Source organism: Mustela lutreola, chromosome 1 (assembly GCF_030435805.1).
Source record: "Mustela lutreola isolate mMusLut2 chromosome 1, mMusLut2.pri, whole genome shotgun sequence".
NCBI lineage: Eukaryota > Metazoa > Chordata > Mammalia > Carnivora > Mustelidae > Mustela > Mustela lutreola.
In genome coordinates this window covers 232,372,403-232,394,314 of record NC_081290.1, presented here as the reverse complement: position 1 = coordinate 232,394,314, position 21,912 = coordinate 232,372,403, and the positions used below count along the sequence as shown (strand labels likewise).

General features: G+C 53.4%; 1 protein-coding gene across 5 annotated transcripts in view; it reads right to left on the bottom strand.

Moving 5' to 3' along the window:
* Window positions 1-20,682, bottom strand: part of ARAP1 (ArfGAP with RhoGAP domain, ankyrin repeat and PH domain 1) — a 62,324-nt gene extending 41,642 nt beyond the window's left edge. For 4 of the 5 annotated variants that reach the window (XM_059133432.1, XM_059133449.1, XM_059133459.1 and 1 more), the window contains exons 1-2: window positions 20,541-20,682; window positions 3,416-3,499 (exon numbers count right to left, since the gene is read on the bottom strand). The gene's annotated coding sequence lies outside the window, so the exon portion shown is untranslated. Of the gene's footprint in view, window positions 1-3,415; window positions 3,500-7,970; window positions 8,069-20,540 lie in introns of those variants that run through there. The other variant, XM_059133440.1, reaches the window with a different exon arrangement.
* Window positions 20,683-21,912: the final 1,230 nt, after the last annotated feature.

Here is a 21,912-nt window from a genome sequence, read left to right as displayed (position 1 = left end):
CACGCCATGGGGTCAAGCTCTGTCCTTAAGCTTTCTCCCTGGTGCCCCGTGTGCCGGCAAGGCCAGATACTGCCAGGTCCCTGAACACACAGCCTTTTCTCTCTGCCTGAAACCCGCCACCCCCATTCCTGCAGCCTCCTAGCATCCAGCTCACATCTCCTGCAGGAAGCCCTCCAGGACCTCCAGAGTTGGTACCACCCCTAAGCCCTATCTACAGCCAGGGCCACTGCTGCAAGGCTGGCCAATGGCTGTGTCTACTGCCCTCTGCAGGACCTGGGCAAGGGCCCAGTTCCTTCTGAAGCACCAGTTCCCAGCTGATGGCCAGGCCCAGGGGCTTAGCAAGTATGGGTGGGGTTGCTAGTCTCCCTGCAGGCCCCATGTAGGGATTGAGCTTCATCCCCTCTCCATGCCCCTGGAGGAAGCAGAATGCTCCAGGAATTAAGTGAAGCCAGCATCACCCAGCCTCTGGGGTCCTGGCCCTGTGAATGAATCACCCCTCTCACCACCAAAGGGGTTAATGTATAGGAAAGGCCATCCCCTCATTTGTTTATTGGAGAGAGCCTGCCCTGGGCGATAGGGACTCAGGTCCCACGCCTGCACTCCAGAACTCCTGGCCTGGCAAGAGGCAAGAGACAGATGACACAGAGAGAAGGATATTAGTAAATCAAAACAGCAATTCACCAGATCATCTCTACACATATCAAAGAAGCAAATGACAAAGCACAACGTCCAGTGTACTTAACAAAAATCTTACTAAAATAGAAATATATCGATACTTCCTTAAACTAAAAATCAGCACCTTGCTTCATGGGAAAACACTGGAAAAAATTTCCGTTAAAGTCAGGCATGAAACAAGGATATCCATTTCATGAGTGATTATTATTAATCATGGGATTAAAAATTTAAGAATATAGCAAGTGAGCTGGATTCAAAGCTAACAGAACAGAATGAATATTTATAGGCAATAACCAGGTAGGAACCAGGAGGAAGAGCCTCCTTTACAACAGCATTATAAAACCTAAAACACTAAGAAGAAACATAAAAAGAATTGTGCGAGATGTGAGATCTGTAGGAAGAGGCAAAAAGAAGAGACCTAGACAAATGGAAAGACATGGTATGCTCCTGGGTAGAAAGCACCATGAAGATAGTAATTCTCAGTTAATTTATAAATATGCACAATTCTATTAAATACATACAAAGTTCTGGAAAAGGGGGGAGGGCACCTAGACAACCAAATCTGAAAATTCATGCGGAAAAGTAAACAAGCAGAAAGAGCCAGGAAAATTCTAGAAGCAGGGTGTGGGGGGTAAGAAGGGTAAAGGGTGGGAACCAGCCTCACCACATATTAAAACATATAAAGCCATAGTAATTAAAATAGTACATGTTACCAGCATCTGGAACAGATGAATCAAACAAAACAGAAAGTTCAAAAATAGATCTAAATACATAAAATCATTTAGTGTCCAATAAAAGTAACATCTTCAAACTAGTGGAGAAAAGATGCATTATTAAATTGTTGGGACAGCTGCAGAACAATCTGGAAACAAAGTTAGTCTCCCTACCTCACACCTTACACCAGAATAAATCACAGGCAGATCAAAGATTTCATTATAAAAAAATAAAACCATGAAAGGATTTAAAATATTTTCTCAGAGAGGCAAAAGCCTTTTGGAAATGATGCAAACCCAGTTAGGTAAAGAGTAAAATATTCCACTATATAAAAAACAAACATTCCTGCATAATAAAAATGCACCATAAACAAAGTCAAGAGATAAACAACAAGTCAGAGGACATATGCCTCCCATATCCCAGACACAGAACCGACCAATTTTCCTAAAAACTGAAGAGCACCTAGAAATAAGAAATAGGTGGAGGAAAATGAAAATGTAACTGGTTCTCAAGCATGTGAAAACTAACTTAACCTCCTCACACCACGAGGTGACCCGAGGAGGTGACCCGGTGAGGCATTCCCCTACCAGCTAGTGGGAGGTACCTCTGGGAAGGGCAATTAAAGCCACAATAGCTATCTATGAAAACCCCAAGCCCTTTCACCTTTTGATCCAGCCACCCCCTAGGCACTTACTTATCTTACAGTCTTCCAAGGTGACTGGCACCAGTGATGTGTACAATAACAAAAGATTGGAAATAACCAAGATACCCACCAAACAGGGAACGGTTAACTAAATTATGGTGTAGTCATACAGTAAAATACTTAGCAGCCTTAAAAAAATGAAGAAACTCGGGGCGCTTGGGTAGCTCAGTGGGTTAAGTGTCTGAGGCCTGGTCTCGGCTCAGGTCATGATCTCAGAGTCCTGAGATGGAGCCCTGTGTGGGGGGTTCTGTACTGGGTGTGGAGTCCTGCTTGAGATTCTCTCCCCCCCTCCCTCTGCCCCTCCTCCACCCCCCTCTTGTAAAAAGAAAAATAAAAGGTATCAGAATACCTTTATCGTTTCATAATATACACAAATATCAAATCATTATGTTGTACACCTAAAAATACAATGCTTTATATCCATCATATCTGTTTAAAAAAAAACTTAATTGGAAAAACAAAAAATATCTTTCTTTTGTAAAAATTTCCAAAACCACATGCACACAGTGTCTAGGCCCCTCCCCAGGCCTTGGAGGCTCCATCAGCTTTCTTGGAAACCCACCTCTGGTGGGAGGGAGACTTTTCACTCTACATCTTTATCAATGACCTACATTTTGAACTACATGAGTTCTTCAAAAAGGCTGCTGTCCCCAAAAGGAAGACACAAAGAGAAATACGCTGGATGTTCTAGGATAAACCAGCTCTCCACATTATGAAGACATCAGTTCTTCCCAGGTTAAGCTATAACCAGCACAAAACACAATCCCCCCAAAATTACCAGTAGGCAGATTCCAAAGCTCATATAAAATGATAGTAAGGATTTGTTAGGTGGAAAAATAATATGCAAAGTAGTGTTTTGTTATGTAAACATCTAGGTTAAATAAAAAATGTACATATATGTCCATCTGTATATACATATACATAAGAATGACCCCAGATGGGTATACAAGAAACTGCCTGCCTTGTGGGAAAAGAACCAGCCTGCCTTGGGGGAGAAGAGCCAGCGGATGTGAGGACAAGGAAGGAGGGTTACCTCTCACTGTATGTTTCCTTACCTCCAACTTTTCTACCACCTTCCAAAAACTAAGTACAATTTAAAAGAGAATGTGATCTACAATGCCCACCCACCTGCTGGTCCCTGCCCTACCCACCCCTTCAAAGCCCTTCTGGGAGGCTCTCTAACCTCACCCTCTTCCTGCCTCTCTGCCTATTTTCAAAATGAAAACTGGGAGCTCTGGCCTCCATGAAACCTCTTGCACGTCAAAGTTGGGGCTTAGCCAAACACACCCAACCCAGCTCCCCAGCCCCTGCCTCCTAACTCACCCGCTCGGCTGCCCAGGACACTGGGGATCCTTCCAGGAGCAGCAGCTACTCTGAATGGCTCCTCATCTTGGTCCACGGTGGAATCTGTAAGGAAGGAACAGGGGTGGAGGGGGGAGAAAGTCCATGAACCAATTTGAGCTGCTGGATGCCGGGAGGAGGAGGAAGGAAGAAGGAAAGGAAGAGGAAGAAAGAGGGGAAGGAAAAAGGGAAGTTAGAAGAGAGGGAAGGAAGCAAGAGATGGGTAGATGGTAGGGGAAGAAGGAAGGGATCAGGGAGTCTAATGGAAGCGGGGGGGGGGGGGGGCATGAAGGTTAAGCCAGAGGAAGGCCTTCTCTTGGGAGGGAAGAGGCGGACAGGTAATGGCTGCACAGATGGCGAAGAGGAGTCAGGACCTCCCATGCTCTGGCCTCCCTGGACCGGTGTGTGGTCCCCAGGCTGGGCGGTGCAGAGGCAGGCTGCGGTGGGAATGGCTGGGCCTGCCTGCGCCACCCGCAGGGAGGACTGGGCGGGGGGGGGGGGGGGGGGGGGGGGGTCGCCAGATGCAGTTCCCACTACAAAGCTGAACCTGTCAGTGAGAGGTGGGGAGCAGGGGTGGGGGGCGGGGAAACATGACACTCTCAGCAGGGGCTAGAAGCCTCGGGGTAGAGTGAGGGCAGAGGGGGCAACTGAGGCACGGGTGTGAGACCCCAGAGGCCCAGCTCCTAAACATGCATGGGGGACCAAAGGAGACTATTACCAGGCAGGAGGAAAAGGAACTGGCCATTCCCGAGAGCAGGCCCCCAGCAAGCTCAGGTGGCCTGGGCTCCACCGTGTGAGGAGGGTGGGGAGTCGACGGGCACCATGGGCCACAGCACATTTCCTGCCACAGGGTGGGGTCAGGGTGCACCTGTGACCATCTGAATGTACTAGCTAAGTATTTATCTAAGTAGACTCTACAGCTACTTAGGATGGGGCTAAAGTAGATATATGTTTCAAAAGTATTTTTTTGAAGATTTTAGTAATTTATCTGAGAGAGAGAGAGAGAAAGAGCGCATAAGCAGGTGGAAGGGCAGAGGGAGAGGGAGAAGCAGACTCCCTGCTGAGCAGGTAGCCCAACCTGGGGCTCCATCCCAGGACCACAGAATCATGATCTGAGCTGAAGGCAGACGCTTAACGACTGAACCACCCAGGTGCCCCTTCAAAGCATTTTAAAAATAAACTTCAGGTAATTAGTACCTCAGAAAGAATTGGCAAAGAATGGCAGTGGACATTTTTTTTTTAATAAAAGACAACCTAAATAGTCATTATACACCAGGTATCTAAGCAGTTTTTATTAACTTCCTGAATCCTCACAGCAACCCTATGAGGTACACAGCTCGCAGTAGAAGATGAAGAAACTGAGGCACAGAGAAGTTAAGTAATTTGCCCAAAGTTACACAGCTAGGAAGGGGCAGCTTGAATATAGTCTTAGATCTGCTCTAATACAGTAACCAGCGGTAGCCCCACAAGGCCACGAGCCCTGAAGACATCACCACATAAAGAGGTGTGCTGTATAATGTACACACTGGAATTTGAAGATTTAGTACAAAAACCAAGAAGACAAAACATCTCTATTGTTTCTATTTATTATATGATGAAAGTATACTATTTAGGATATTTAGATTAAATACATTAAAATTAATTTCAAAAAATTTTAAATTGCTCTTGTGGCTCACAATGCATTTCTCCTGCATAGTCTAACTCTGGATTCTTTTTTTTTTTTTTTTTAAGATTTATTTATTTATTTGAGAGAGAGAGCGAGCACAAGCAGGAGAGACAGGGGGAGAGGGAGAGAATCTCGAGTAGACTTGGTGCCGAAACCAAGAGTCAGACCCTCACCAGATGATGCCACCAGATGCTCCCAACTCTGCATTCTTGGCCACTCTGCTTCCTGCCTCTCAAAAGTGATCATGAACACCAAGAGAGCGCCTGTTCCACCTTGGGTCCCATTCTAAAGACTCAACGTGAATGACTGGGTCCCCAGCCATGCTACTGGAATGACCAGAGTTGGGAAACAGGAAACCACTTCCAACCCTGAGAACGGGTCAGACTCCTCCGGGGCCTCCCTCAAGTTCCTATTCCTGCACTAAAGACTTCAGACCGAGGTCAGACGCAGGGACCCACCCTGACACCCCTCTAGGATACCTCATTCAAGATACTAGAAGCACAAACCTGACCTCAGAGACCTGGACTGGCTCTCCAGGAAGCTCAGGCTAGAGGGGGTCAGACACCATCCAGCCAATGAAAATAACCCAAAGGGCCCTCACCAGGCTGAGGGTCAGGGAAGGCATCCTGGAGGAGGAAGCTCCTTGAAAAAAGAAGTTTGGAGCAGTGCCCAGCTGGGCCCTACTGGAGTCTGAGGCCAAGAAGGAATTGGCAATAGTAAACCTCTTTATTTAAAATTTTGGTATCTTACCTTAGATTTTTCTCAATTATTTTGATTTTTAAAAAATACAGCTTAAAAATATTATCTTGAATACTGAACTTTTTGCCCATCCCCACCCCTTACACTTGGTGCCCAGGGCAAGTGGCACACTAACTGTACCCTAATCCTGGCCCTGGTTTGGAGGTGTATGCCCTCCAGCTACTGTGACACATCCCTGAGTCTCCACCCCCAGGAGGGCAGGGACCCAAGGCCACAAAATGGGGGGTTCCCCCTCCTCCTCTACCCCAAGGGCCCAGCTCAAGCCTCAACACCCCACCACCCCACTCTGCCCTGCTTCTCCTGTCTCCCTCCAGCTCCCCTCTGCTGTGCCAATTAAGATCCCACTCCAGCTCAAAACCGCTAAGTCCAGCCCCTCGTCATTGTCATTCGACCTGCTCCAGCAGCAGCGACATTTACAAATGAAGAAACAACACCCACAGAGAGGAAGTTACTTGACGTAACCCAAGCCCTAACCCAAGCCCCAGCCAGGCCGGGCTGGCTCAAGACTCCCTCCATGTTGCTTTTTGCACTAGGCAGCAGCTGAGCATAGGGGACCCCTGAAAATGTCTGCTGACAATGAGTAAATGAGCCACAGCCCCTCACCTTCAGGTGCTGACTCCAGACTGCCTTCTCCAGCAAGTCTTCCCTCACCAACCACCTTGGGCTCCTAAACCTGGGAAGCTGAGCCCTGCAGTTGGGCGCTGTTCCTGATCTGCCTCTAGTTGTTCCATTCATGGAGGTCCACCTCCACCTAACCCCCACCTGGCCTGGGGTATCCTGAGGGTCTGCACCCCTTCTGTTTCCCTTTGTTCTCCACAATGGAGTCCAGGGCCTGGCTGGCCCAGGGGCACAGTCCAGAGGTAGTCATCCAGAATCATTAATCCTTGCCAGTTGGTCCTTCTTTTGGTCTGACCTGAGTCTCTCTTACTGGTGGCCAACCTTTCACCTTCTGTCCTCTGACGACCATTTTGACCCCCATCACAGTTTAAATCTCACTGCCCCTTCTCTGTTCCAGCCCAGAATCCCTTGCGCCATACCTACCCGTCCAGCAGGAAGGCAGCCCAAGGGGCAGGCACACTCCTACTTCCTCCATTTCCTAAGTGCCTACTGCATGCCCAGCCCTTGCTAAATTTCCACCCTTATCTCACTTATCCTCATAACAACCCCCAGGCCTGAGATCCTTGCCCCATTTCAGGGAAGCTGTGTGGGGTGGAAATTTGCCCAGGTCAGGTCACTTGCTGGAGTCAACAGGGCCTTCCGAGAACGTGACCTCCTCTGTCTAGTCCAGTTGGAGAGGCTTTCAGAGGGACTCCTGGGCTGGGCTTTGAAGAAGTAGGAGGTTGCGTTTCCAGCCCAAGGGAACCGAGTGTGCAAGGCTGAGGGATAGGAAAGGACCTGGCAGTTCCAGAGACAGGGTGATTTCAGTGGGCAGGGACGGGGGAGGTGAGAGGATGGTAGTGACACCCCGACAGGTCTGGGGACTCCCACAGGGTTGGGAGCCTCCTTTGCATTCTGATATGCATGGTGAGTCAGGCCTGAGTCAGGGCAGCCTTGAACGTCCCAACTCCTTCCACATTGGGCTCTGAGGTCCCCTCAGCCCAGACCCTGCCCCCGCCCCCCCTTCCCAGGATGGCATCTTCAGGCCGCCTCTGCATAGAGCTACACTCTGGGTTCAAAGGAAGGCCCAGTTATGGGGGGAAAAGAGGCAGAGAAAGGCAGGCCCAGGCTCCACACTCCCTCTGTCCTCCCCTGCACACCCTCCCCTCCCCCTTCCCCTGCTGCCCCAGGCAGGCCAGTCAGGGACCCTAGCATCCAGACCTCAGGAAACCCCTCAGAAAGTCCCACACAGGAACCAAGAACAGTACTCATGCAGCCTCCACCAGGTCTACAAACCACAACCTAGCCTTACCACAACTTACACCTCACACAGCCCTGAGGGACACACCTTGCACACCACTCGGCAGCCGCACAGCTGATCTGCCTCTCCACTGCGCACACACCCTTCAGCCCCCACACTCCCTACCAACCACCCGACTACATACAACTGCCCTTCTGCCCCGCGATGCCCGGTGTCCCCCAACCGCTCCCTTCTGCCCAGTCACCAGGTGATACCTGTGGGCAGGGCCACATCGCATCCGCCACCCTCCTGGGCGTTCTTGGGACTCTGCTAACCAGGCCGCTAATCAGGCCAGGGGCTTTGGAGACACTTCCCTCAGATATGAGGAACTAGGTGGGGGCGGGGTTCCCGGCGCAGAGGGTGCAGAAGTGGCCCCCCCCTGCGGCCGCAGCTATTTCCCTCCCTCCCGGCGAGGCAAGGCAGCAGGTGCGGCCCTCAGCCAGGCAGCTCACTGATCCCTGGGCCAAGAAGCCCACTTCCTATCTCTCTGGGATGGAGGGCCACTGCATACTGCACCCAAAGAGTTATACTGAAGTCACCTGCCTCGCCGCCACTCCGAATCTCTGCCTGTCACTTGCCCAGGCACCAGGCTTCTACCCTATCCCATCCATGGTGTGAGCCGCGTCTGGGGTCCTCTGGGGTCTCAAGAGTGACTGAGGCAGATGAGGAGCAACACTGAGGACAGTGAGGACTGGGTCGGGGCCCCAGCATCTGGGTGCATGAAGAGTGGCCTCACCGGTGAGTCCCTGGGGCTCCAGGTCAGAGCCCATTCCATCCCAGGAGGTAAAGCAAGTCTGGGCTCCAGTCCTGGCTCTGTCAATTCTGGCCTTAAGTGCTGGGCGAGTCTTGTCACATTATGAACCTCAGTTTCCCCCTCCATAAAGCAGAGCTGTCATCCAGATGACTATGACACGTCACCATATATGTACCAGAGACCACACTCATTCGTCATCCACTCCCTCCTCTGCCTGCAAAGACAGACACTTCCTGTTCCTAAGGCCCAAGGATTTGGCCAGTCCTGACCAGCGGAGCCCTTCGTGCTGGCCCTGTTGCCAGGCTCTAGTCTGGACCCTGCAGCACCCTGGAGCTCTCCGTTACCCTAGCTCCCAGTGACTCTCACACCCTGCCTCCAGCCACATCCCCATGCAGGGCTCTAGAGATACCCCACTGCCCCCTGGACTTCTGTCTGGGTGGCCCCGTGCACTGCACATGCCCACCCCACCATGTACTCTCCAGGGAAAGCAAGGCTACCCTTCAACCTAGGTGTGGCCCTTGAGCAAATTAGAAAAAAAATGCCTCTTCCTTCAGGAGCCCCACAGCATGACCTGCAGCTCAGCAAAGAGGACAGGCTAGGTTTCAGTACCCCTCTCCCAGCTCTCACCTCACCCCTCCCAACCAGATACCCTGGTACAGGGCACAACAGGCACATTGCACACAGTGGACCTGGTGAGAGGCAGGCCATTTAAACAGCCTCCTCGGAGCAGCTGGTTCAGCATCACCCCTAAAAATATAAAACCAGTTTTATTCGTGCCTGTGGTGTATTAAAGACTAGGGGACAGCAGACATCGCTGAGCTCAATTTCAGGCCTAGCCTTAACTCCCACCCCAATCTTGAAAGACTATCACTTTTAAAACCCTCATGTCTGTACTGTTTAAAGTTTTCATAGTCATGTATCGCTTTTATAATTAGAAGGCAAAAAAGATAAAAGTATCTTGTCTGTTAGAATTGAGTGCTGTGAAGTGTGTAAACCTGGCGATTTACAGACCTGTACCCCTGGGGATAAAAATATATGTTTATATAAAAAATAAAAAATTTAAAAATTTAAAAAAAAAAAAAGAATTGAGTTTGTCCCCAACTTGTTCTTCAAAACCATTATTAAAAAGCACCTTCATGAGTTTAAATGTAACATGAGTAGATGACTAAGAAAACAATTACAAATGAAGCTGATTTCCTGGGCCATCTGGACTGGAGAATGAAAAACTGAGACCCCCGGGGCACCTGGGTGGCTCAGTGGGTTAAAGCCTCTGCCTTCAGCTCAGGTCTGATCCCAGAGTCCTGGTATCAAGTCCCGCATCTGGCTCTCTGCTCAGTGGGGAGCCTGCTTCCTCCTCTCTCTCTGCCTGCCTCTCTGCCTGCTTGTGATCTCTGTCAAATAAATAAACAAAATATTAAAAAAAAAAAAAAGAAAGAAAAACTGAGACCCCCAAACTCACTTCCTCCCTCCATCATGACCTTATCCTCCAGAAAGTCAGAAAGTCTAAGACACCACCTAGCAGATAAGGTCCCCCTTACCAGGACGTGAGGGCCAGTGGCAGAGTGCAGCCCAAGGGCTTTCAAATGGGAAATGGACTGAGGGCCATTAGTAAACATGAGACTTCAGAGTCCCGTGGTTTGTCCTCTAGACAGCACCTGACCCCATCCTAGCCCTGACCGTCAAGGAGCCCCCTCATGCCCAAGCCCCACCCCGGAGAGGGTCAGCTGGGAAGGAAGGTATGGAATCAAGTGTGATTATCTGGAGTGCCTCACTTGCAAATTAACGAAACTGAAAGTTAAATGATTTGGGGTTTAGGCCTTGTCAAAAAGTCTGTGACATTCGAATCCCCCTTGGCGGACCATGTACCCCCAAACAGATCGGTCAGGACCATTCTGAGCCACTCCCTCCCATTTTCCCTAGGCCTCCTCATTACCTTGTTTTGACACATACCTCCCTCTCCATCCCCACTGCGTCCATCCACCTCAGGCCTCTCCTGCAGGCCTGGATCTCTGGGCCCTCCTCCCTGCTTCTAGCCCTTGCACCCCGTTCAGCCAACACACCCCTGCAGCCTACCCTGTAACCCGCCCCCACCCCCCAAGGCAGAGCTCCTCACCTAACCCGGACTCCACAGCCCTGACCCACACCCACCTTCCCCATGCCCCAGCCCTTCACTGTTCAGGCGTAGCACGTGACACCTGGGACACTCCCAGCAGGAGCACAGAGGGCTCTGTCTGGTTCCCTGACCTCAGGCATAGATCGTCCCCTCCTCAGCTGGGGGCTGCCCAGGCAGGGCTGGGCCAGAGGTGCCACAGGGTGACTCCAGCAAGATCCTCCTCTGTGTCCACTGCTCCCTATGGCAGGAAGTAGTGGGGACAGCGGGGGCCTCTTAACACTATAAATGAGGCAGAAACAGAAAGAAACAGGGCTGACCACATGGTGGGTGGGAGTATATGGGGCTGGCAATGGGCTCCCAGGCAGCTGGAGCAGACAGAACCAGTCACATGGTGGGACCCTCAGAAGGGTTGAGGGCTAGTTTTGGCCCTGGTCTGGGAGAGGGACAGAAAGCCACCTGACTCCATCCTCTCTGAGCTGCCCCCAAACCTGATGCGCCTACCTACCTGGGAGAAGAGACTTTGCTCCCCTGTACCCTAGAACTAGCAGCCTAGGAGGGCAGGGACTGGAGCCTCCCTCTCCCTAGGTGGCCACTGGAATGGAGAAGCCCAAAGATAAGCAGACCGCTTGCTGCTAACACCCAAAAGGGGGAAGCTACCTGTGTTGATGGGGTAGAGGTGATTAGACTGGCAGGGTGGGCGCTGGCAAAGAGACAGAGACCAGGTACCAGCCACACAGGCTCTGACCTCCAGTGTGATGTGTGACCTTAGCCTTCCCAACTACAGAGTCAGACAGAAGATGGGAAGACTCCATGACTCAGCCTCCCCTCTCCAACTCCCGGAGAACATTCTCACCCACTTCCCCAGCCTGGCCATCCCTGCCTAAAACAACAAAGGTGGTGATTATGGAAGGCTCTCCATCTGCCAGGCACTGTGCTAAACACAGTGTGGGGACTGCTTTATACCACCCTCGTGACAATCTAGAAAGTGAGTGGTTTTAGCCCACCTTATGGATGAGAAAGAAACTAAGCCTCAGAAAGGTTAAGTACCCTGCCTAAAATAACACAGGAGCCAGCATCTGAGCCAGCATCTGGGTCCCTCTTTCTATTCCATCTCCTCAGAGGGGACAGCGCAGAGACAGGCAGAGAGCAGGGAGGACAAAAGGGGTCGGGTGGGCAAGAGAGAGGGAGCATGAGCACAGGCTGAGAAGGGCCTTGAAGGCCAATGCTAAGACATCTGCCCTTACTGTCCAGACAGAAGGCACTTCCAGGATGGATTACAGGGTGGGGGGCTGGCAGGTGCATAGGGGTGCCGGCTGCTAGGAGACTGGGAATTCATAAAATTTCTGAGTCTCTGTTTCATCATTTGCACAATAGGGATTATGAGAGTTTTACCATGCAGACTTGTGAGAAATAAATGCATACCTTCAAAACAGCCCAAATCTGACCAGCTCTCACTCCCCAGTGACTTTCTACCTCCCTCAGTAAACACCACAGCCACACAGGTCTAGCAGGCTGTGTGTAGTCCATCCCCACTGCCTCTGTCTCCTCGCTGTTATTCCACCCACTCTGTGTGCGCTAACCTCAGAGCTGGGCCCTGGAGGTCCTCTGCCTGGAATGCTCGTCCAGACATCCCATGACTCACTCCCATGCTCTTCCCAGCACTTTCTCAAATGCAAGGCCTTCCTTCCCTGAATGCTCTGCCTAAAAATGTGCCCCCTGAGTCCCTGACTCTGTGTCATCTTTCAGCTTTATCACTGGGGGGTTACAGACCTGGATGCCTGCACCACTGTTGGGGCACTGGACTACTGCGTTACACATTTATTTGTTCATTGTCCGTCTCCTTAACCAGAGGACAGGGGTGCTGTCTCTTTCACAGCCCTATCCCCAGTGGCTAGAAGTGTCCGGTCCCTGGAGGGATGGAGGAATGGACGTCCACAAAGGCCTGGCTCACCTCAGTCAGGAGCCTGGGACAAGGGCCTGCGACCTGGGTAAGGAGAGGGATGGTTGGACAAGGTGGGTGTCAAGGTTCACAGTGGAGTTCTAGGAGTCAAAGATCAACTCTGAGGTTCCTTGGCCCCCTCTGCGGTTGGGCTTCCCCCTTCTCTCCACCTGAAGCTGCTCCAGCCACTTCCTGCTGTGCTGGCCTGATAAACATTGCTCAGGGAGCCCTCACCCGTAGAGAGGAAGTGCTGACTCTCAGACAATACCCCCCAACACTGCTGCCCACTGGGCAACTGTTCCCCAGAGCAGGTCAGAACCTCCTCGGACTTCCAGGAGTCTCTGAGGCTGGCCCCGCCCCCTCTGCCCTGACTACCCCTTCCATGACTTTCTGTGTCATCTGGTGGGGTTCAAAGGGCCTCCACCCCCTGGCTCCTGCCACTTACTCCTCTCCCATCTCATTCCCTCCACTCACACTGCCTGACACTTGACCTCCAGGTCTTTGCTTATACCATTCCTTCTGCCTAGAACATCACTCTACCTTGCTCTTCAAGGCAGAGCTTCAAGTTCACTTGAAGTTCAAGTGTCAACTTCAAGAGTCACCTACTCCAGGAAGCAGTCTTTGACTCCCATGGCCACAGCCCTCATCATGCAGGGATGTCATTATCTGTGACTGTCTCACCACAGACTTGGCTGGGTGCTCCTTGAAAGCAGGACAAGAGTCTGATTCCCCTGCATCCAGCCTGAGGCCGGCAGGCAGGCAGTGAGTATCTGCTGAATGAATGAATATCTCCTAGTTTTGTACTTGGAAATTAGTTCCCAGGCAAGTAAGGACTTGCCTGAGGTCATACTGCAATCAGTGGCCAGACTGTGGCTCGAACCTGGCCTCCAGCCTCCTTGATCAGCCACCTCCCGTTTCCCTAGTGCCCACCAGGTATAGCAGTAGTCTCCTGCCTGCCAGACTGCAGGCCTGCCTTCCCCCCGCACTCCACACCCACCAACCACCCACTCCTCAGGCACGGGGGACCACCTTACCCAGTCCTCCCCTCCTTCAGAGAGGAAAGTGAACCCCAAAGAGGTGCAAGAAACTAAACTAACCAGGGCCCCAGGACAAGTTAGGGCCAGGCCCCAGGTGCACCAGACTGGACCCCCTTCCACTAGCCTGTTCCTTGGAAGAAGTGAGAGGGTCCGGTCCCTCGGGGAACCTCAGAGATACCGCAGCAATGCCCTAACTCTACCGGGCTAGGCAGGCCCCTCGCTGAGAAATGTGGGTTCTGGGTTTTCGGGTCACTGGCGGTAGAGGCAAATGAGTGTCCTGGTTCATGTCCCGAAACAGAAACTGGAACAGAACTGCGAACAGCTAGATGCTCCCTGGGCTCAGCATGCCCATCTTCAGAGCTGAGGAGATAGAAGGGGGAGGAAGAGCCCCAGTCTGAGGGGAGAGGTAGGCCTTCAGCTGAGGCTCTGGCACCCAAAGCTGTCCTACTGTCATCTGACAAAGCCTCATCCCCAGCCCTGCTCTCCGGGGTCCCTTTTCCCCCACCAGATTACGGTTGGCTTTGGGAACAAACTCTGACATTTCGGCTGCAGATCCCCAGTGGGCTGCCTGGGGATCCACTCAGATGGATAAAAGCCTTCTCCAGCTCGCACATCTAGGAAGGCAATGCCCAGCACCTCCTGTCCCAGTCCACCAGGATGCTGAACGCTGACCACACCTGCACAAAGGCGCAATCACCAGGTCCTCTGAGGATGCGTCTGGGTCCCATGGCACACATAGGCACCTGCCTGGTGCCTACCCAGAGGCATGCGTGGCAGGAAGGAGATGGGAAGCACAACCCAGGAAGGAACACACCAGCCAGGAATTCTCCAAGGAGGAAGGCACTTCTCTCAGAGGAGGGAACAGGCCTCCTTCCCACAAGGTGGCTCCCATTTTCATGACCATGCCCTGTGAGGGCAACTGCTATGCCCACAGGCTCAGAGGGGGCACTGGCAGGACCAGGTGCAGGTGGCAGCACTCCAAAATATTCAAAGGCCCTGAGCCGAGGCCCAGCCTCCCTGCCCCCCAAGGAGGGGCAGTTCCTCCCTGAGGGATCCCAGGCTTAGGTCTCAGCCCTTGAGCTTGGCTCTGACCCTCCAGGACGGGTCCTGGGCCTGCTGAACTACATTCCATGTTGGCCCTGGGAGGACCTGGCTCGTCCATCAGCATGACCCAGACCTTGCTCTCGGACTCAGCCAGCCATCAGCCCTCCCTGGACCCTCCCTCAACCCCATCTTAGTACCCAGCAGGACAACCCCACTGCCAGAAAATGAAGAGGTTGCCTGGCTTCTGCCTGTTCCCACCCCATTCCCCACCAAGATGGCTATCTCTTCTGCTACCGCCTAGTCTCCCTTCCAGGGTCTGGTTCTCAGATTTTCTTTTTCTTTCTTTCTTCCTAAGATTTTATTTATTTATTTGACAGAGAGAGACACAGTGAGAAAGGGAACACAAACAGGGGGAGTGGGAGAGGGAGAAGCAGGCTTCCTGCTGAGCAGGGGGCCCAATGCAGGGCTCGATCCCAGGACCCTGGGATCATGACCTGAGCTGAAGGCAGATGCTTAACAACTGAGCCAGCCAGGCGCCACATGGTTCTCAGATTTCTTGAAAGGCGAGAGCTGGGTGCTCTTGCTGGGGCTGGTGGGTTTGGAGAGCACAGAGAGCCTGGAGGCCGGTTGTGCCACTGAACCCCAGAAGTAACCCTGAGAAGTTCCGGGCCTTGTCTGTCTGGCACCAGCCAGCCAAAGTGGGGCACAGGACTCAGTCTCACTCAGAGGCCACCCAGTGCAATTCAAAGTTTTCCAGGCTCTTGGAACCCAGAATTTTGGAAATTCAGAAGCCAGGAAACACCAGCACACAAAACCCTGGAATCCTTGATCCCCAGTGCCTAGGATCTCTGACTCAGAATCCTCCAATCCTAGCTGCTCTGTGTGGGGAGAGGGTGGATGGGAAGAGAGAGGAATGGAGAAGGCCCCCTACCCCACCTTACCTGCTCTGTTTGATTCGTTCCTGTCCTGATCTGTCCATACCTAGGGACTGGTGTGGAAGCTGTTGCTTCCTGGTCCCTTTGTGAAGATCAGGGGGAGCTGAGTTCAGGGTCCTGGCCTGGCATTATGGTGGAAAGGAGGGGAGGGGAGAAGAGAAGGCCAGGAGCAAGGCAGTGCCCTCTGGGGCAGTAGGGAAGGAAGCAAAGGAGACCCAGGCATTTGGGGTAGCAAGATGAAGTGGGCAGCTCCCCCATCCTGGGGGCTCTCCCACTCCACTACTGGCCCAGCCAGAAGGAAGTAGGGCCAGGCCAGACTTCCCCATGTGCAACTTCTAGTTCTTTCCCCTGGGAATGGAGACAGAGGAGTGGCCATGAGAGGTCCCAGTGCTCCTCTCTCTCCCCCTTGCCCTCACAACAATGAAGATAATAAGGAGGAGGAAGATTTTGCCACATTCCTCCCTGCTGTGATCAGGGGACGGTGGCCTCTCTGACGCCCGAGTCCTCCTCTGCACCCCTCTGGCACTAAGCACACTCTTAACCACAGCTGGTCCCTGCTTCTTGGCCTCATGGCTCTGATACCATGTTCCCCAGGTTTGTTCATTCGGTCACTGACATCTGGGTGTTCCACATCCCAGGCACCAAAACAGAACTAGGTTTGGTCATGGAGAAAGACCTGGGCCCTGTGACAAGGCAGGTAGGCCGCATCTAAGGGAAGTCAGGGCTTCAGAGGCCCAGGATGCCCTGACCGGGCCACAGGCAGGGAGGTGGCATGCAGGCCTCAGAACTTCTGCCCGGGTGTCCCTTCCAGCTCTCCCTTTCCTGGGCTGAGAGACCACAAGCAAGTACCTTAGCTTCCACTGACCTCAACCTCCTCATCAGCAAAACAGGGGCTGGGAGAGCCGTCATATTCAATAAAGCCCAGAGCGGACAGGACAAAAAAGGGCAGCAAACAGACCTCCAGAGGTGCTTGTCTGAGGGCCGGAACCCTGGGGGGCTCAGAACTTGATAGTTGGCCCCGTCTACAAGTAGGATGCCTGGACAGGCCTGCCATCCCCACAGTGGGCTGCCAGCAATGTCACATGACCATGTGGCCCTCCACGCCCTGCCCGCCACCCAGACCAGCAGTTCCCAGAGTAGAGCAGGGTTTGGATCTCCTCCGCCCACGGTGTCTCCCAGCGCTCAGAGTTCTCACCGTGGAGGGGGAGACATTCAGACTCCCGGTTCGTCCCTGTAATGGGTGATTATAGGCAAAACTTCACCACCCTGGGCCTGTCTCCTCATCTGTAAAATGGGAATGGTACCTACCCCAAGAGACTTGCTGAGGATTAAATCAGTCAAAAAAAAAAAAAAAAAAAAATGCTTCCACAGTGCCTGGCACAGAGTAAGCTTCCAAAAAACACTAACTACTGCCACTATTATTACTACCATTCAATAATAATGCTGTTACTGAACTGGTCACTTAAGCACACATTCCCTCCCAGCCACTCAGATTGCCCTAACGGTCTAGAGCAGATGTCCTGAGTACAGGACAGATCTTTTCCCTTCTCAGCTATGTTCCAAAGGCTGAGACAGAGGAAAAACCTCCACAGGAAGGTCACATCAAAGACCAACCAGGCACTGTTCCCCCAGCCCCTGGTCATCCCTGACACCTGAGGTCATTGGCCTCCTTAGGCTGTCCTCCCCAGGGCCCTCATCAAAATGTACAGGTCTGGGGGCCTGATAGGGGCAGGGGTGAGGGGACAAGATGTCCTCTCTGATCAGGGCTGGGGGGCCTGGTGTTGAGTTAGAGGCAGGGCCTGAGCTCCATGGGCAATGCACTTACAGGGGACCTCTGAGGGCCCCTCGTGCCTTCCCGCTGTTCAGATCCTTGGAGCAGCACCATTAGCACAAAACCCCTTCCTAAAATATGAAACACCCCTCTGTGCAGGGCTACAAAGGGGGCCAAGGCCAGCCAGACTAAGACCAGAGGAGGGGGTAAGAGGGCCCACCCAAGGGACTGGTTTCTACTCCTTAGGAAAGGAGGGGTCTGTTCAGCTGGCCTGAAGGCCGCCTTGGCCACCACCCAAGGGAAAGCCCCTCACTGAGCAGATCCCAGACTGCTGGGAGATCAAGCTGTAAGGTCAAGCTGGGGGAGGGGAAATCAGGCCAAAGCAGGCAAAGGAAACTCCTGCCTGACCCTGCCTCTACCACTCAGTGGCTATCTGGGGAGGATGAAAGTGGTTAGCATACATAATAGTGCCTTCAGTGCTATGTGCCTCTTTACTGACATCTTTCTCACAGATGTGACTCCTCAGCTTTCTGAAGCTGCTCCCCCCGCCCCATATTACTGGGCAGTGATCCCCGTCTCATGGAATGGTATGAAGTTAAATCAAGTGTAAATCAAGTGTAAAATCAGGCACACGACAGGTCCTCAAATCAAACAGAGCTCCCTCCCTTTCCCTCTTCTTTCCCCAAGAGGGCCCAGACTAGGGGTCGGATCTGTCCTGATCCTCACCCACCAGGGCTCACTGTCTGATCCTAGTCTGATCTCTGGTCCTTGGCCTCAGTATCCCCATCTATGAGAAAAAGCTTCTGGGCCAAGTGGTATCTGAGTGTCCATGACCCTATCTACTCCAGTCTCCTTCCCACCTCCATTCCCTCCTTTCTTCTCCATTTCCAACTCATGTCCTACTGCATCCCTCCTCCTACAACAGAACCTTTGGGAGCCTAAAGTTGGGTAGAGGAGACAGCTGGTGAGCAGTGGGTATGAGCCCTCAAGCAACCCAAGGCCCACCCCAGGCTCCCAAGGGTTAAGATCCAGAGAGAAGGGCGGGAGGGAGGGGTGCACGGCAGGGTCAGCGCTGGACAGGCGGGCCTAGAGCCCAGGGCCTGCCTCCCCTTCCCCCACCCTGGGAACAGAGGCTACTTGTTTGGGCATCAGCTGGCTGGCTTTGAGCTTGGCTAAAGGAAGAGTGGGGTGGAGAGGGGAGAGAGCCCCAGAGAATAGAGGGGACTCCCTTCTCTTTAGCTGATGCCCTAGTCTTAGTACTAGGCTAGTCCACCACCAGCCCCTAGGACTCTCAGAAGCCCCATACCGCTCTGAACTGACCCTTTCGCTCCAGTTTGTCTCTTTCCTTCGTTCAAACTAATTTCAGGGAACAAGATTTACTCTCAGGCCCAATTCTTGCCCCAGCAGTCTCTCTGTAGAACACGAGACCAGGGCTTATCGCCCCATCCTGCAGATGGGGAAATGGGGGCTCTAAGAAGTTTGGGGACTTGCAGAGCCACATAATGTTTGATTGCTGTGCAGGGACTACCCCAAGCCCCAATCATCCCCAGGGCTCTGCAGGCCCTTCCCCACAGAGCTCCAAGGAGACCCTTCCCAAGCTGTGACACTATGAAGGATTGAAAGGCGAGGAAGGAAGAGGCAATAAGCAACCTACCTGTGAAGTCCCAAAGAACATAGATTTTTGGATGGGGAGAAAATTCTGGAGAGGGAGGGTGGGGAAGACAAACAACCTGCACAAAGGACTGAGGTTTCAGGTACAGAAAAGCATGACTGGAGCCTGAGAGGTGGTGCAGGTGAGGCTGGGCTGATGAAGCCTGGGGGCAGTGTGGGCCCCAGGTGGCCTCTGCCCACTTCTACCTCACCAGTTGTCAGGACTGTGCCTGGAACGACCCCCTTGTGCCCAACTCCTGGGAGGAAGTGGTGAATGAGGAGGCAAGGTCCCCCAGGCAGGGTCTAGGCAATCCCCAACCAGCCATGGGACACAGGGGGACGAGTTCTTGCTGCACCCTGCCCCAGCTACCCCTTTCAGCCATACTCATCTCCTTTCCATTCCTCAAATATACCACGAAAGTTCCTACCTTTGCACAAACTGTGCTGTCCTCTGGGGGGTCCTTATCCTTGTTAATTGCCACTTCACTGCCAAGGCCCATTCCAGTCATCTCCTCCTCCCTGGGCCTCCAAAAGTCCCAGTCCCTGATTCTATCTCCGTACCTGTCTGCACTTGTCTTCCAGATTCTGCTGGGATCATTCTACCCTATAATGAGCTTGCTGGGAGGTCTCCCACTAACCCGGGCACTCTCCGCTCTCCAAAGACAGATATCCTGGGTGCCTCAGTTTGGACCTTGGTGCTCAGTACACAGTCAAATCCTGAGTACCTCCACAAATCTGTACCACCCTGCAGCAACTTCCCCCCGACCCCCGCCCCTTCCCTGCAACGAAGCCTGGGGATCAAGGAAAGCTCCCAGGACTAGAGCTTTGGATGAGGGAAATGCATATGCCAGACCGTACTGCGATCGCTCCTGATCAGAGTTCCCCAACACCAAAAATCACACTTGGAGATCCTGGACCAAACACCCACCCCATTCCCCCTAGGCTGCACTCCAAGCTGGCTCTCTCCAACGCCAATAACCCACTCCCGGCTTGACCCCATTCAGTGAACACACACCTCCTCTTTCCAGCAACTGGGCCAGGTAGGAGCTCTTGGGAGGCCATGCTCCCATTTACTGATGGTGAATTGAGGCACAGAGACCGGAAGTCGTCTGCCCAAGGTCCTTAGAGCCCCAAGTCCAGGGCATAGGGTCATAGGAAAGTGCCAAGCCGTAAGGGTCTCGGCGGTCAAGGAGGTGGGAGCCTTCATTTCACAGATGAGAACAGCAAAGCGCCAGAGGGCGGACTGGCTTGGGTTCCTGGGAACATTCAAGCTAAAGGACTAATAGCTGGAAGCCCCCTGACCCGCCGGTTCGCCCTCCTCCCGACCGACTCTGGCCCGACCGCGCATCCTCAGGTGGCGACCCTCATCCCCATCACCACACAGGAGCGCAGACCACTGCCCCGGGAGAAACGCCCGCGGAAGTAGGCGCGGGGCGCACAACTAGCGCGCGGCCTCGGCGTTCCCTTCTGCGAAATGGGGAAACTCCGGTCAACACCTGGTGAAGGGGCGGCGGACGGGGAAGTCCCAGCAGCCGCACTTACTTGTTCTGAGCGAAGACTCCACGCGGGAACCCGGGGAGTCAGGGTCCCGGCGCCACCACTGACTCACGCCGCCGTAGTGAACTCGCGGCCGCAGGCCGGCGCGCCCACCGCGCTGGGTGCTTCCGCCTGCCCCACGTGACGCCCGGGGGTGGAGAGGGGAGGGCCGGGAAGGGGCAGGGATCCGCCCCCTGCTCCTCCCCGCCTAGTCGCCGTCTTTGAGCCCGCCGGCCAGGCCTAGCGGACCGGTCTGTCGGTGCGTCTCCCCCGCCCTTCTCGTTGCTTGCCTGTCCGTCTCTGTCTTTTGAAGTTAAGATCTACCTCCAACCTTCCCGCACGCTGAGTCTCCATCTCTTCCTGAGTCTCCCAGCTTCTTGCCACCCTTCTCCTGGTGACTCCACTCCCGGGATGGGGCCGGGGAATGAGCCACACAACATTCCCAGACCCCTCCCCCCCCCACCCCCGCCCTGTCCCAGCGTCCCAGACCCCCAGGATGGAAAGAGGCGGTTGGAGGCGGGACGACCTAGGTCCCTAACCTTCTCCTCCTGGATGTCCTTCGCCGACCGACTCTGGCCCGACCTCGCATCCTCAGGTGGTGACCCTCATCCCCATCACCACACAGGAGCGCAGACCACTGCCCCGGGAGAAACGCCCGCGGAAGTAGGCGCGGGGCGCACAACCGGCGCGCGGCCTCGGCGTTCCCTTCTGCGAAATGGGGAAATATCCTCTCTGAGGATATCCCACTTCCCTCTCGGGGACCACATCCCCCAGGGGCAGCGTGGTGGGGGAAGAGCCCTACACAGTCAAAGGGCTGAGGGATCCCTTGGCAGGAGGCTGCATAGAGCCTGAGGTCCTGGCACCAAGACACCTTCAGTGGCTGAGATTGATAAGATGTCTGCCCATCCTGCCAGCACATACACAGATAAGGGCCCTGGGTTTGGGAGGAATTCCTGGGTCCTGTGTTCCTGTCACTTCTGAGGCCAGCCAAGTCAAGAGACCCTAATTTCTCTGTGCTTCTATTTCTCCAAATGCCCAGTGGATATATTTGAAAGAACAGCTCTCACCAGGATGGGGCGCGGGGGTTGGCTCTGAGATTAGGAGTCATTAATCTGAGCACCTACTACATGCCAAGCCCAATGCTGGGCAATTTATGCCTTTTATCTGAATCCTCATACCTCTCCCTGAAGGCAAAAATCATCCCCCCACCCAGGTTAGGGATTAGAAATATGAAGCTCCAAGAAGTTCCAGGTCTTGTCCAGAGTTACAAAGCCAGTATTGGGCAATCCTGGGATGGGAACCCAAGTGTTGGAGAGTTGTAGAATCTCCTGCCTACCCTGCATGGGACATCCACCTCACCCTTCTAAAAGAGAGTCAA